Here is a 9,410-nt window from a genome sequence, read left to right as displayed (position 1 = left end):
CATAGAAAATAGAAGTTTGGCCATTTAGAATAGTTTTACCAAGCTGAGAAAGTTAGGTTAGTGATCTATTTCTGGGCCATTTTTGAAAAAAAGACTGTTACTACCTTGGGAGACCCTTTGGCAAGGGAAGCGTTATTAACAGTCTAAAGTTGATTTTTCTTTCTACCTAATTCTTTTCTCCAAAAGTAATCCCTGACTGTTTCTGGGAGGACCTTGAGTAGACAATAGCTTTTCAAATGTTGTGTGACTTCCCCAGAGTTGCAGGGAGAAAATGGTCCTCCTCTGACTTCCAGCTATCCTACATCTTACACATATTAGTTATTAAAACACTTCTCTCTGTAGATCAGTGTTTGAGAGAAGATAGTCTGAGAACTCTGGCTTTATGTGTTTGGTGAAAATTAGAGTCTGGGTATTTGCACTAATTTAAAAAAATCTGCCCTTCAAAAAATATCTCCAGACAATTCTTATATATTTGCAAGTTTGACAAACCTCTAGATTTTAAGGTATATGCGGTTAAGGACGATTGCTATTTAGCTCAGTGTCTCTCCCTCTCCCCATGCCGTACCTGTATTATATACTCTATGGGTACTTTTAGAGGAAAATAGAACAGTAAGTGTGGCATTAACAAGACATATAACAATATAATCAGCTGAGCCATACAAAATTAGGCTCAAAAACAGGTCAAAACTGTTGAATTCCTTTGGTGTATACTCATGTTTGTTAGGGAAAATGAAAAATAGCCTTACCAATCATTTCAACTGAACTATAAGATGTCAGATAAATTAACCTGCTTAGTTTCGGACTCTCTAGCAAGCACACAGAAACTAAATATATTTCAAGTCTTAGGTTGTAAATTCATTAAGTCCAAACTAAAATGTAAAAACCGTAGCGCATATGAGTTTGTGGTAGATTCTAAAATTTTTCTTGTAAGTCAGGAAAGCATTGGACTCCAAAAGAGCACAGGGTTTTAAAGTCTTAAGAGAATTAGTTTAATGCATTTCAATCCTTCTCAATTCTTTGAAATATGCTAGAGAAAATACTTATAAATTATTGAAAACAAAAAGTCTGATACATCAAAACAAACAGTATAAAGTGGAAGTTAATGTTCTCAGAATACAGTTTCTATCATGCTAATCCCACATTCTAACTTTCCAGTGGTTTCCTATTACCCAAAGACCGAATCTGTTAGCTCACCATTCAGGTTACTCAGAATCTAGCTCTGAGCTCTCCATCCAATGGCATCACCAGTCCTCAGTTGTGTAGCCAAATTGATCTACTGACCATCTCCAGATACACTACGTTCTCACTTCTTTTCTCCCCCTGCCTCAACTGCTCCCTGGCATTCATCTTGCTTAAGTGAATGCTTGCTTGCCTTCTTTCAAGGCACTTCTCGGCACTTTCTGATATTTGGCTAGTTTTTAAATTAAAACATTGGTAGGGTGCCTGGGTGGCTCAGTCAGTTAAGCATCTGACTTTGGCTCAGGTCATGATCTCAGAGTTCATGGGTTCGAGCCCCACGTCAGGCTCTGTGCTGACAGCCTACTTGAGATTCTGTGTCTCCCCCTCTCTCCACTCCTCCCCTGCTCACGCTCTGTCTCTCTATCTCAAAATTTAAAAAAAAATCATTAAAAAATAATAAAAACCAAATTAAAACATTGGCTGCAGTTGGCCACAACTGCAGGTACCTGCCCATGTTGCTATATTTCTTTGAGAACAGCTAAGAGCTGGGGCCTTGAGTTCCTCCAGTCCTATCTCCTCGTTTAAAGGAAGAAGTAGCTGCCCAGAGAGGTAAAACCAGGGTCTTACTTTGCACAGGACACAGGTGTGGCAGAGGCAGAGCCGTGTCTCCTGACAGCCACACTGCTTTCTGCTTTACACGGCGCTCTAAGCAACAGAACACTTCCCTTTCCACAAGTTTGATTTTCTTTCTCCTTCCACGTAGCTCTGTTTATTGAGTAACAGCACATCAAGTGACCCATCCCAGTGGCCCCTGTGAGGAGTGCCTCCCTCCTCCCGTCTCATTCCCTTCTTTCACTCGTTGCTTCTGGTGCCAACCCTCTCCCTAGCAATTCACATCCACAGGTAAATCTTTGGGCCTCTACCTTTTTAGTTTGAGGAAGAGGGAGGAGTTCTGGTGTGAGGGCTCCAGGAGAGAGAGTGCACGGAGAGTGCAGGCGTTAGCCAAGGGAGACTGTACCCTAGCTGAGGGCCCAGCTGGCACCCCAATGCCATGTTCTTTCTGGTTCCTCCCTGCCCAGATCCTCTCCCCCACTCCCACTCCCACCCCCACCCCCATTCCTCATCTCTACCTCTCGGGCCTTAGGGAAGCTTTGGTGTTGGGAAGACAGCCATGCTCAGCAAAGTAGCAGGAGAGCCTAGGGGCAGAGGCAAGCTCTCACGGAGGCCTGGGCAGCAGCCTGAAGAGGAGGCAGCCTTGGGAAGGGGCTGCACGCTGCATGGCTGGTGTGATCAGCACCTCAGGATCAATGCAATCTTCGTTATATTCGGACCCATGAACCTGAGCCATGTGACTTCTATCCCCTGTCAGCTTTACCTCCCTGGCCCTAGAAAAAGAGAAGGCTGAGAGAAAATTTTGAGATCTGCAAGAACGGAAAATTTGGAACATTATCTTGGAATTTTTATTTTGTTTTTCTGTGGACAGAGATTGTTCCATATGGTAGATTCTTTGTTACTTTTTGAGACTTTCTGGTCCTAATGAGAGGTCAATTTTTGTAAATATACCATTTGTAAATATACCTGTACTTGAGAACATAAATGTGTGTTTTCTACAGCTATATGTCAGCGTCTATCCCCGTGCCCAAAGCATAGCCGGACTTAGTAAACACCTACACTCAATGAGCTTTTTCACCCAAAACACAGTGCCTACATAGCAACTTCAGTTTTGCAAACTAACATTTCTGTTTTGCAACCTAAGCAGTTGTGGGGACATGTATGTCCTAGAAACGTCTAAGTCTATAATATCACAGAAGCACCCACAGATGGACCGGGTGGAAATCCTGCAGTCGGTGGGGGAGCTCCTCACGTGTGCGCCGCTGCCCGCCTGTGTCAGGCCCGGCTCCGGAGCTTTTTAAAAATGTAGTTTCCAGGTCCCACCACGGACCCAGTGAATCACGATTTCTGAGGATGGCGGCCAGAAATATGATCTTTGGGGTTTTTTTTTTTTGCCTTTGTTTTTTTTGTGAGTGTGTGTGTGAGAGTGTTTATTTATTTATTTATTTATTTATTTATTGCGAGAGAGAGAGAGAGAGAGAGAGAGAGAGAGAGAGAATGAGGGCAGGGGAGGGGCAGAGAGAGACAGAGGGAAAAAGAGAATCACAAGCAGTCTCTTCGTTATCAGCACGAGCCCCATGCAGCTCAGGGTCAATCTTAGGAACCATGAGATCATGACCCAAGTCAAAATCAAGAGTCAGAAGCCCAACCCACTGATCTTTTAAGATTGCCTCCTACCCTTGATTCTGATGTACACTAACATTTGAACTACTAATCAGGAAAATTAGGACTTTTCAGAATCTCTTCTTTGAAAGGACAAGAAATCTCCCACTCTATACAAAAGTGGTCATACTTTCTGGGCCTCCCCACTGGTCCACAAAGTCTGTTATACATGTCAGAGTACTGTTCTCTGGAAAATGAAATGGATGTGTTTTGCCCCGACAGCACTTCAGTAGCTGCTATTTCATACGCTTTCTAATTAAGTCTTCACCACAATCCTGTGAGATTCTGTGGTGGCTTCAATGGTGGCCCTTCCAAAAAATATACATGTCTGCGCCCTAACCCCTGGTACCTGTGAATGTTACCTTCTTTGAAAAAGGGTCTTTGCAGATGTAACTTAGTTAAGAATCTTGAGATGAGTTCATCCTGGATTATCCATTAGGACCTCAACTGAAGAACTAACTAGCTTCCTGAGAAGATACTAAAGAGGAGAAGACAGGGGCGTAGAGAAGAAGGCCTCGTAACAACAGAGGCGGAGGTCCAAGTGATGTGGCCGTAAGCCAGGGAATGCCCGGAGCCACCGGAAATTGCAAGAGGCAAGGAAGGATTCTTTCCTACAGCCTCCAGAGGGAGGAGTGTGGTCCTGCTGACACCTGGATTTTGACTTCTAGCTTCTAGAACTGTGAGGGAGCAACCTTCCATTGCATTAAGCCTGCAAGTTTGTGGTCGTTTGTTACTGCAGCCCTCAGAAATGGATACAAATTGGCATTGTTATTCCTACTTACCACCGCAGAGCTGGGTCTACTGTAAGTGTGATAAATTTTGTTACAATTTTATTACTGCTGGGTTCTGGGACAATGGTAACTTGAATCGATACTTCCTTTTAGGGGATTTATGATTTAAACACATTCTCTTCTACTTGAAGGACCCAGAGATAATTGCTGCCCATTTAGTGAAGAGGAAAGCCTGGAGGGAAGTTATAGAATTCCCAAAGGTCTGTGTAGGAATCATTCTGCTGGAAGAGTGTGGCCTATCATGCCCTCCGTCAGGGCCTATCAGGCCCTCATGGCACAGCCAGCAACAGCACCCCTGAAGATGTGATGTGGCTGCCATCGCCCACACTCCCAGAGTTGGGAACTTGCCTGATGTCAGCTTGTGCCTTAAGTGGGACAATCTCTAGGCTTTCATTTCTGTTTGGCATTACGTGATCCACTACAACTCCCTTTATATATTAACTTGGGCTTCCTTGGCTCATGTGAGGGATCTGTGGCAAATGAAAATGAAGTTAGTGCTATCCATGGTCCATTTCAATAACAGCCCTCTAAAAAGATATTGAACTCATAAATTATTCATAGATCCAAAAGCACTTGAATATAGCTTTAAGGTGAAAAGCATTAACTGTGGATTCAGACAGACCTAGATTGGAATCCTAACTCGGCCTTTGGACCTTTAAGCAAGTTACTTAACCTGTTTGAGTGTCAGTGTCTTCACCTATGACATTGAATCTCACTTCCTAGAGTTACTGTGGGGATTGAAAGAGAAGGTACAGGGCTTACTTAGTCTCCTGATTGGCACATAGGCTGCTAAGAAGGATCCACCATTGCTATGTATGGTCTTAGCATTTCAACCCAGTTTTGATTTTCTTTCACTGCTTTACCCCACCCCAGGTTCTAAGGCTTTCCTTTTTAAAAAAAAATTTAGGTGGGCAAAACATAGGTTAATTCGAGCCTCTCTTATGAGCTATTTATTAAATGTTTCTTCGTGGTCTAAAATTAGCATCTAATTTGAATACGTACCTTGCTGCTCTTTTATGTTTCCTGCATGGGAAATGTCAAGTGGGGTGGATGTGAAATACTACTGACTAAGATATTGAACATGTGACAGTTTTAACGACAGTACTTAGAAAAAACAACCAGCATATGGGATCATTAAATTATTGATGATGTTTTGCTGCAGTGGGTTTATAAATAATACATGTTTAAAGTGTTATTTCCTTTACATTTCTTTAGGGACAACTGAAGAGTCTTCTTGTTTTGAGTTTAAAGAGAACTGACAGTTGGAGAAAGGTCAACAAAACGTTCATCCGTGCAGTTTCTATGCCAAAAACCCTTCAGACTTTGAATAATCACGTAACCAATTTTATAGAACCTTATCAAATAGTCGCCCTTGTTTTTAGAGTGAATGAAGGAATGGCTTTAATTTAGCAACTGGGAATGCTTAAAATAATATTAATAATTAAAAGTTTCATATTAAGCAGTATCATGCCCCTCCCCCGAGAAAAACTTCCAAATTGAAGTTAGTGTCTACAGAGAGAAACAAATAAGGAACTAGGGGTGCTTGGGTGGCTGGGTGGGTTAAGCATCCAACTCTGGATCTCAGCTCAGGTCTCGATCTCAGGGTTGTGAGTTCAAGCCGTGAGTTTGGCTCCACGTCCCACCTCTCCCCGCAAAAATAAAGAGAACCCAACAATTAGTCTATGAAGCTTATCACTTTCTTGACACATTAGCTCTTTAGAATGTTATTTGAAAAAGGGACGATATGGGGTCATTGGGAACAGAAAGTGGGAAAATAGTAAAACTCGCTGTGGTTATCTCTCCCCCAGGGTTGGGAATTCCTAGGAGCTAGACCTCAAGTTGTATTTGATATGCACAGGGTATGGAGGAGAGGCATAGGACCCATAGTTTTCATCAGATTTATGACCTTAAAAAAGTTCCATTGCTTCTTCCTTTTTCTTTTTGGAACAGGCTAAGAGGAATGAGGGGCCAAGAGTGGGGAGGGCAAGACAGGATTTTTCCCATGTTGGTTAACCTCTCACCCCCCCTTTCCACCACAAAAATCATGAGCTGCATTAAACTTCTGGCTGGTTCAAGAACACAGCTAAACTAATTACTGTAATATGAACATGAAATGGTAACCAGCAGCAGCAGGAAAAGATAAAATGTCTTTAATTCTTTTGTTCCTTGAAATAAATTTAAAAAAATTTTTTGGGGGGCTCCTGGGTGGCCAGTTGGTGGAATGTCTGGCTCTTAGTTTTGGCTCAGGTCATAATCTTAGGGTTAGGGGATTGAGCCCTGCATCAGGCTCCGCGCTGAGGGTGGAGCCTACTTAAGGTTCTCGCTTTCCCTCTGCCCCCTCCCTCTCGTGCACACGTTCTGTTCTCTCTCTCTCTCTCTCTCAAAACATTTTTTTGGGGGAAAATGTGCTTCTTTTCTTCTGTGTATTTGGTTTCAATTTTTATCCCTGAAATTTTCAGAAAGAGTTTGAAGCAGGAGGCGAACCCATAACTGAACTACAAAACTTAAGAATTTTTTCGATGATGAAGGGATAGTATAAATATTTTCTTTGGGTAGGAGAATGTATATTCTACATAAGCATTTAAAATACAGCATATATTTCCTACAAGTTCAGGCCCAAGAGCTATTTAGTTGTGTTAATCTGTTTGTAGTGGTGAAAGAGCAAGAGGGGCACCTGGCTGGCTCAGTAGGCAGTGTGTGACTCTTGATCTCGGGGTCTTGGGTTCGAGCCCATGTTGGGTGTAGAGATTAGTTAAATAAATAAACCATTTTTAAAGTAAGAATTACATGAAAAAATGGATAGGGAGAGATTAAATGATTTATATTACTGAATTTGATCACACTTTTCTAAGAGAGTTTAAGTAACTTGTCCAAACATCCCCCAAGTATCAGTATCAGAATATAAATCCAGGTCTGTTTGACTCCAGAGTCGAATCTCTTCCCTCTGTATTCTTCACCTCCAGTGAGGCTCTTCTGTGACCTTCCTCCATAAAGTCCCTAGTTCTCCCACTAGGCTCCTGGAGACAGACAGCCCAATCAGGGGCTTGAACTCACAACCTTGACAGTTCTACCAACTGATCCAACCAGGTACCCCTCTCTTAGCACATTTAAAATATACAATAACTATAGTCACCATGCTGCACATTAGATCACGAGAACTGATTTAATTTTATAACTGGAAGTTTGTATCCACCATTCTACTCTCTGCTTTTATGAGTTCGACTTCTTTAGATTCCTCACATATGTGAGATCATACAGTATGTGGCTTTCTCTGTCTGGCTTATTTCACTTAGCACACCATCCTTCAGATTCATCCGTGTCTCAGGTGGCAGGATTTCTCATGGCTGAGCAATATTCCACACATACATGCACACTTATACACCACATCTTTGTCCATTCATCCATTGACAGACACTTAAGTTGTTTCCATACTGCAGTTATCGTGAATAATGCATCAATGAACATAGAAGTGCAGATCTCTCTTTTAAAAACTTCTTTTTATTTATTTATTTAAATGTATTTATTTATTTAAATGTTTTTATTTATTTGAGAAAGAGAGAGAGTGTGAGCAGGAGAGGGTCAGAGAGAGAGGGAGACACAGAATCTGAAGATAGGCTCCAGGCTCTGAGCTGTCAGCACAGAGCCCAACACAGGGCTTGAACTCACAGACTGTGAGATCATGACCTGAGCCAAAGTCAGATGCTCAACCGACTGAGCCACCCAGGTGCTCCAAATAAGTATTTTTTTTAAGTTTATGTATTTATTTTGAGAGAGAAAGCACAAGCAGGGGAGAGGCAGAGAGAAAGAGAGAGAGAGAGAGAGAGATTGAGAGAGAGACAAAGAGAGAGAATTCCAAGTAGGCCCCACTTTGTCAGCAAGGAGCTGACTCTTGAGATCATGACCTGAGCCAATATCAAGAGTCAGACACCCAACCAACTGAACTACCCATGTGTCCCTAGATATCTCTCTGAGATACTGATTTCCTTTGGATATATATCCAGAAATAAGATTGCTGGATCATAGGGTAGTTTTTAAATTTATTTTCATTTTTTATTAAAAAGTTTTTTTTAATGTTTTATTTATTTTTGAGACAGAGAGAGACAGAGCATGAATGGGGGAGGGGCAGAGAGAGAGGGAGACACAGAACAAGGAGCAGACTCCAGGCTCTGAGCTGTCAGCACAGAGCCCGACATGGGGCTCCAACCCATGAATCTGAGATCATGACCTGAGCCGAAATCAGACACTCAACCAACTGAGCCACCCAGGCGCCCCCAGATATTTCTCTGAGATACTGATTTCCTTTGGATATATATCCAGAAATGAAATTGCTGCATCATAGGGTAGTTTTTAAATTTATTTTTATTTTTATTATTGTTTTTAATATATTAAAAAAAGACCCAATCACCATCACCATATATATTTTAACATTTCCCCTGATCTAAAGAGAAAGATGCAAAAAGAAAACCTAGAATGTATATATAAGCATGCTCCCCAACCCCTTGAGCCCTGAAAACTTAAAAGAAAAAAGTAACACAAAGTTCTGTTCAACAGATAAATTTAACTTTGTTTCTGGAAGATTTTTCCACACCGCAGTCTACATCCTCTTCCTCTTGCAGCCACTTGGGCCTTCAGAATAGTAGCTTTTCCCTGGCCAGCCCCTGAGCCTCAGTGTTTCTTCTTCGTGCTCTTTAGCATGGGTACATTTGTCAGCATGTCAGGTGAGGTGAGAAAGTGGGTCTTGCTGTCCCGGATGTACACCTGCTCCAGCTGCACCGTGGGCCTTCCCTGTGTGGCGTCATGTCGGACATCTGGCAGTTTACGTTGTCCTCCCCTCCACTGAGCTTCTCACGATGCACCTCGCCAGTGCTGGCCTCACAAGTCATGGTGTGACCCGCAGCCTCGTGTAGGACTTTAATTGGCACACAAATAAACATCTTAGCAGGAAGAGAGTTCTCACTGGCTCCCGCATAATCTTCCTCTAAGGTGCAGAGGCAATTCTGGGGGCTGGGAAGGTGTGAGCCACATGAATGGTGGGCCCTGTGCGCCTGGTAGTTCTTTTTGTAATTTTTTAAGGGTCTCCCCTCCAGACTGTTTTCCATAGCACTTGCACCAGTTTACACTCCCACCAACAGTGCGCAAAGGTTTCCTTTTCTCTACACCCTCACC

General features: G+C 42.5%; 1 pseudogene; it reads right to left on the bottom strand.

Annotated features, from left to right (window-relative positions):
• Nucleotides 1–8,801: 8,801 nt before the first annotated feature.
• Nucleotides 8,802–9,178, bottom strand: LOC115300755 (annotated as a pseudogene).
• Nucleotides 9,179–9,410: the final 232 nt, after the last annotated feature.

This window comes from Suricata suricatta, chromosome 1 (genome assembly GCF_006229205.1).
Source record: "Suricata suricatta isolate VVHF042 chromosome 1, meerkat_22Aug2017_6uvM2_HiC, whole genome shotgun sequence".
NCBI classification, from domain to species: domain Eukaryota; kingdom Metazoa; phylum Chordata; class Mammalia; order Carnivora; family Herpestidae; genus Suricata; species Suricata suricatta.
This window is presented reverse-complemented; position numbering and strand designations above follow the sequence as displayed.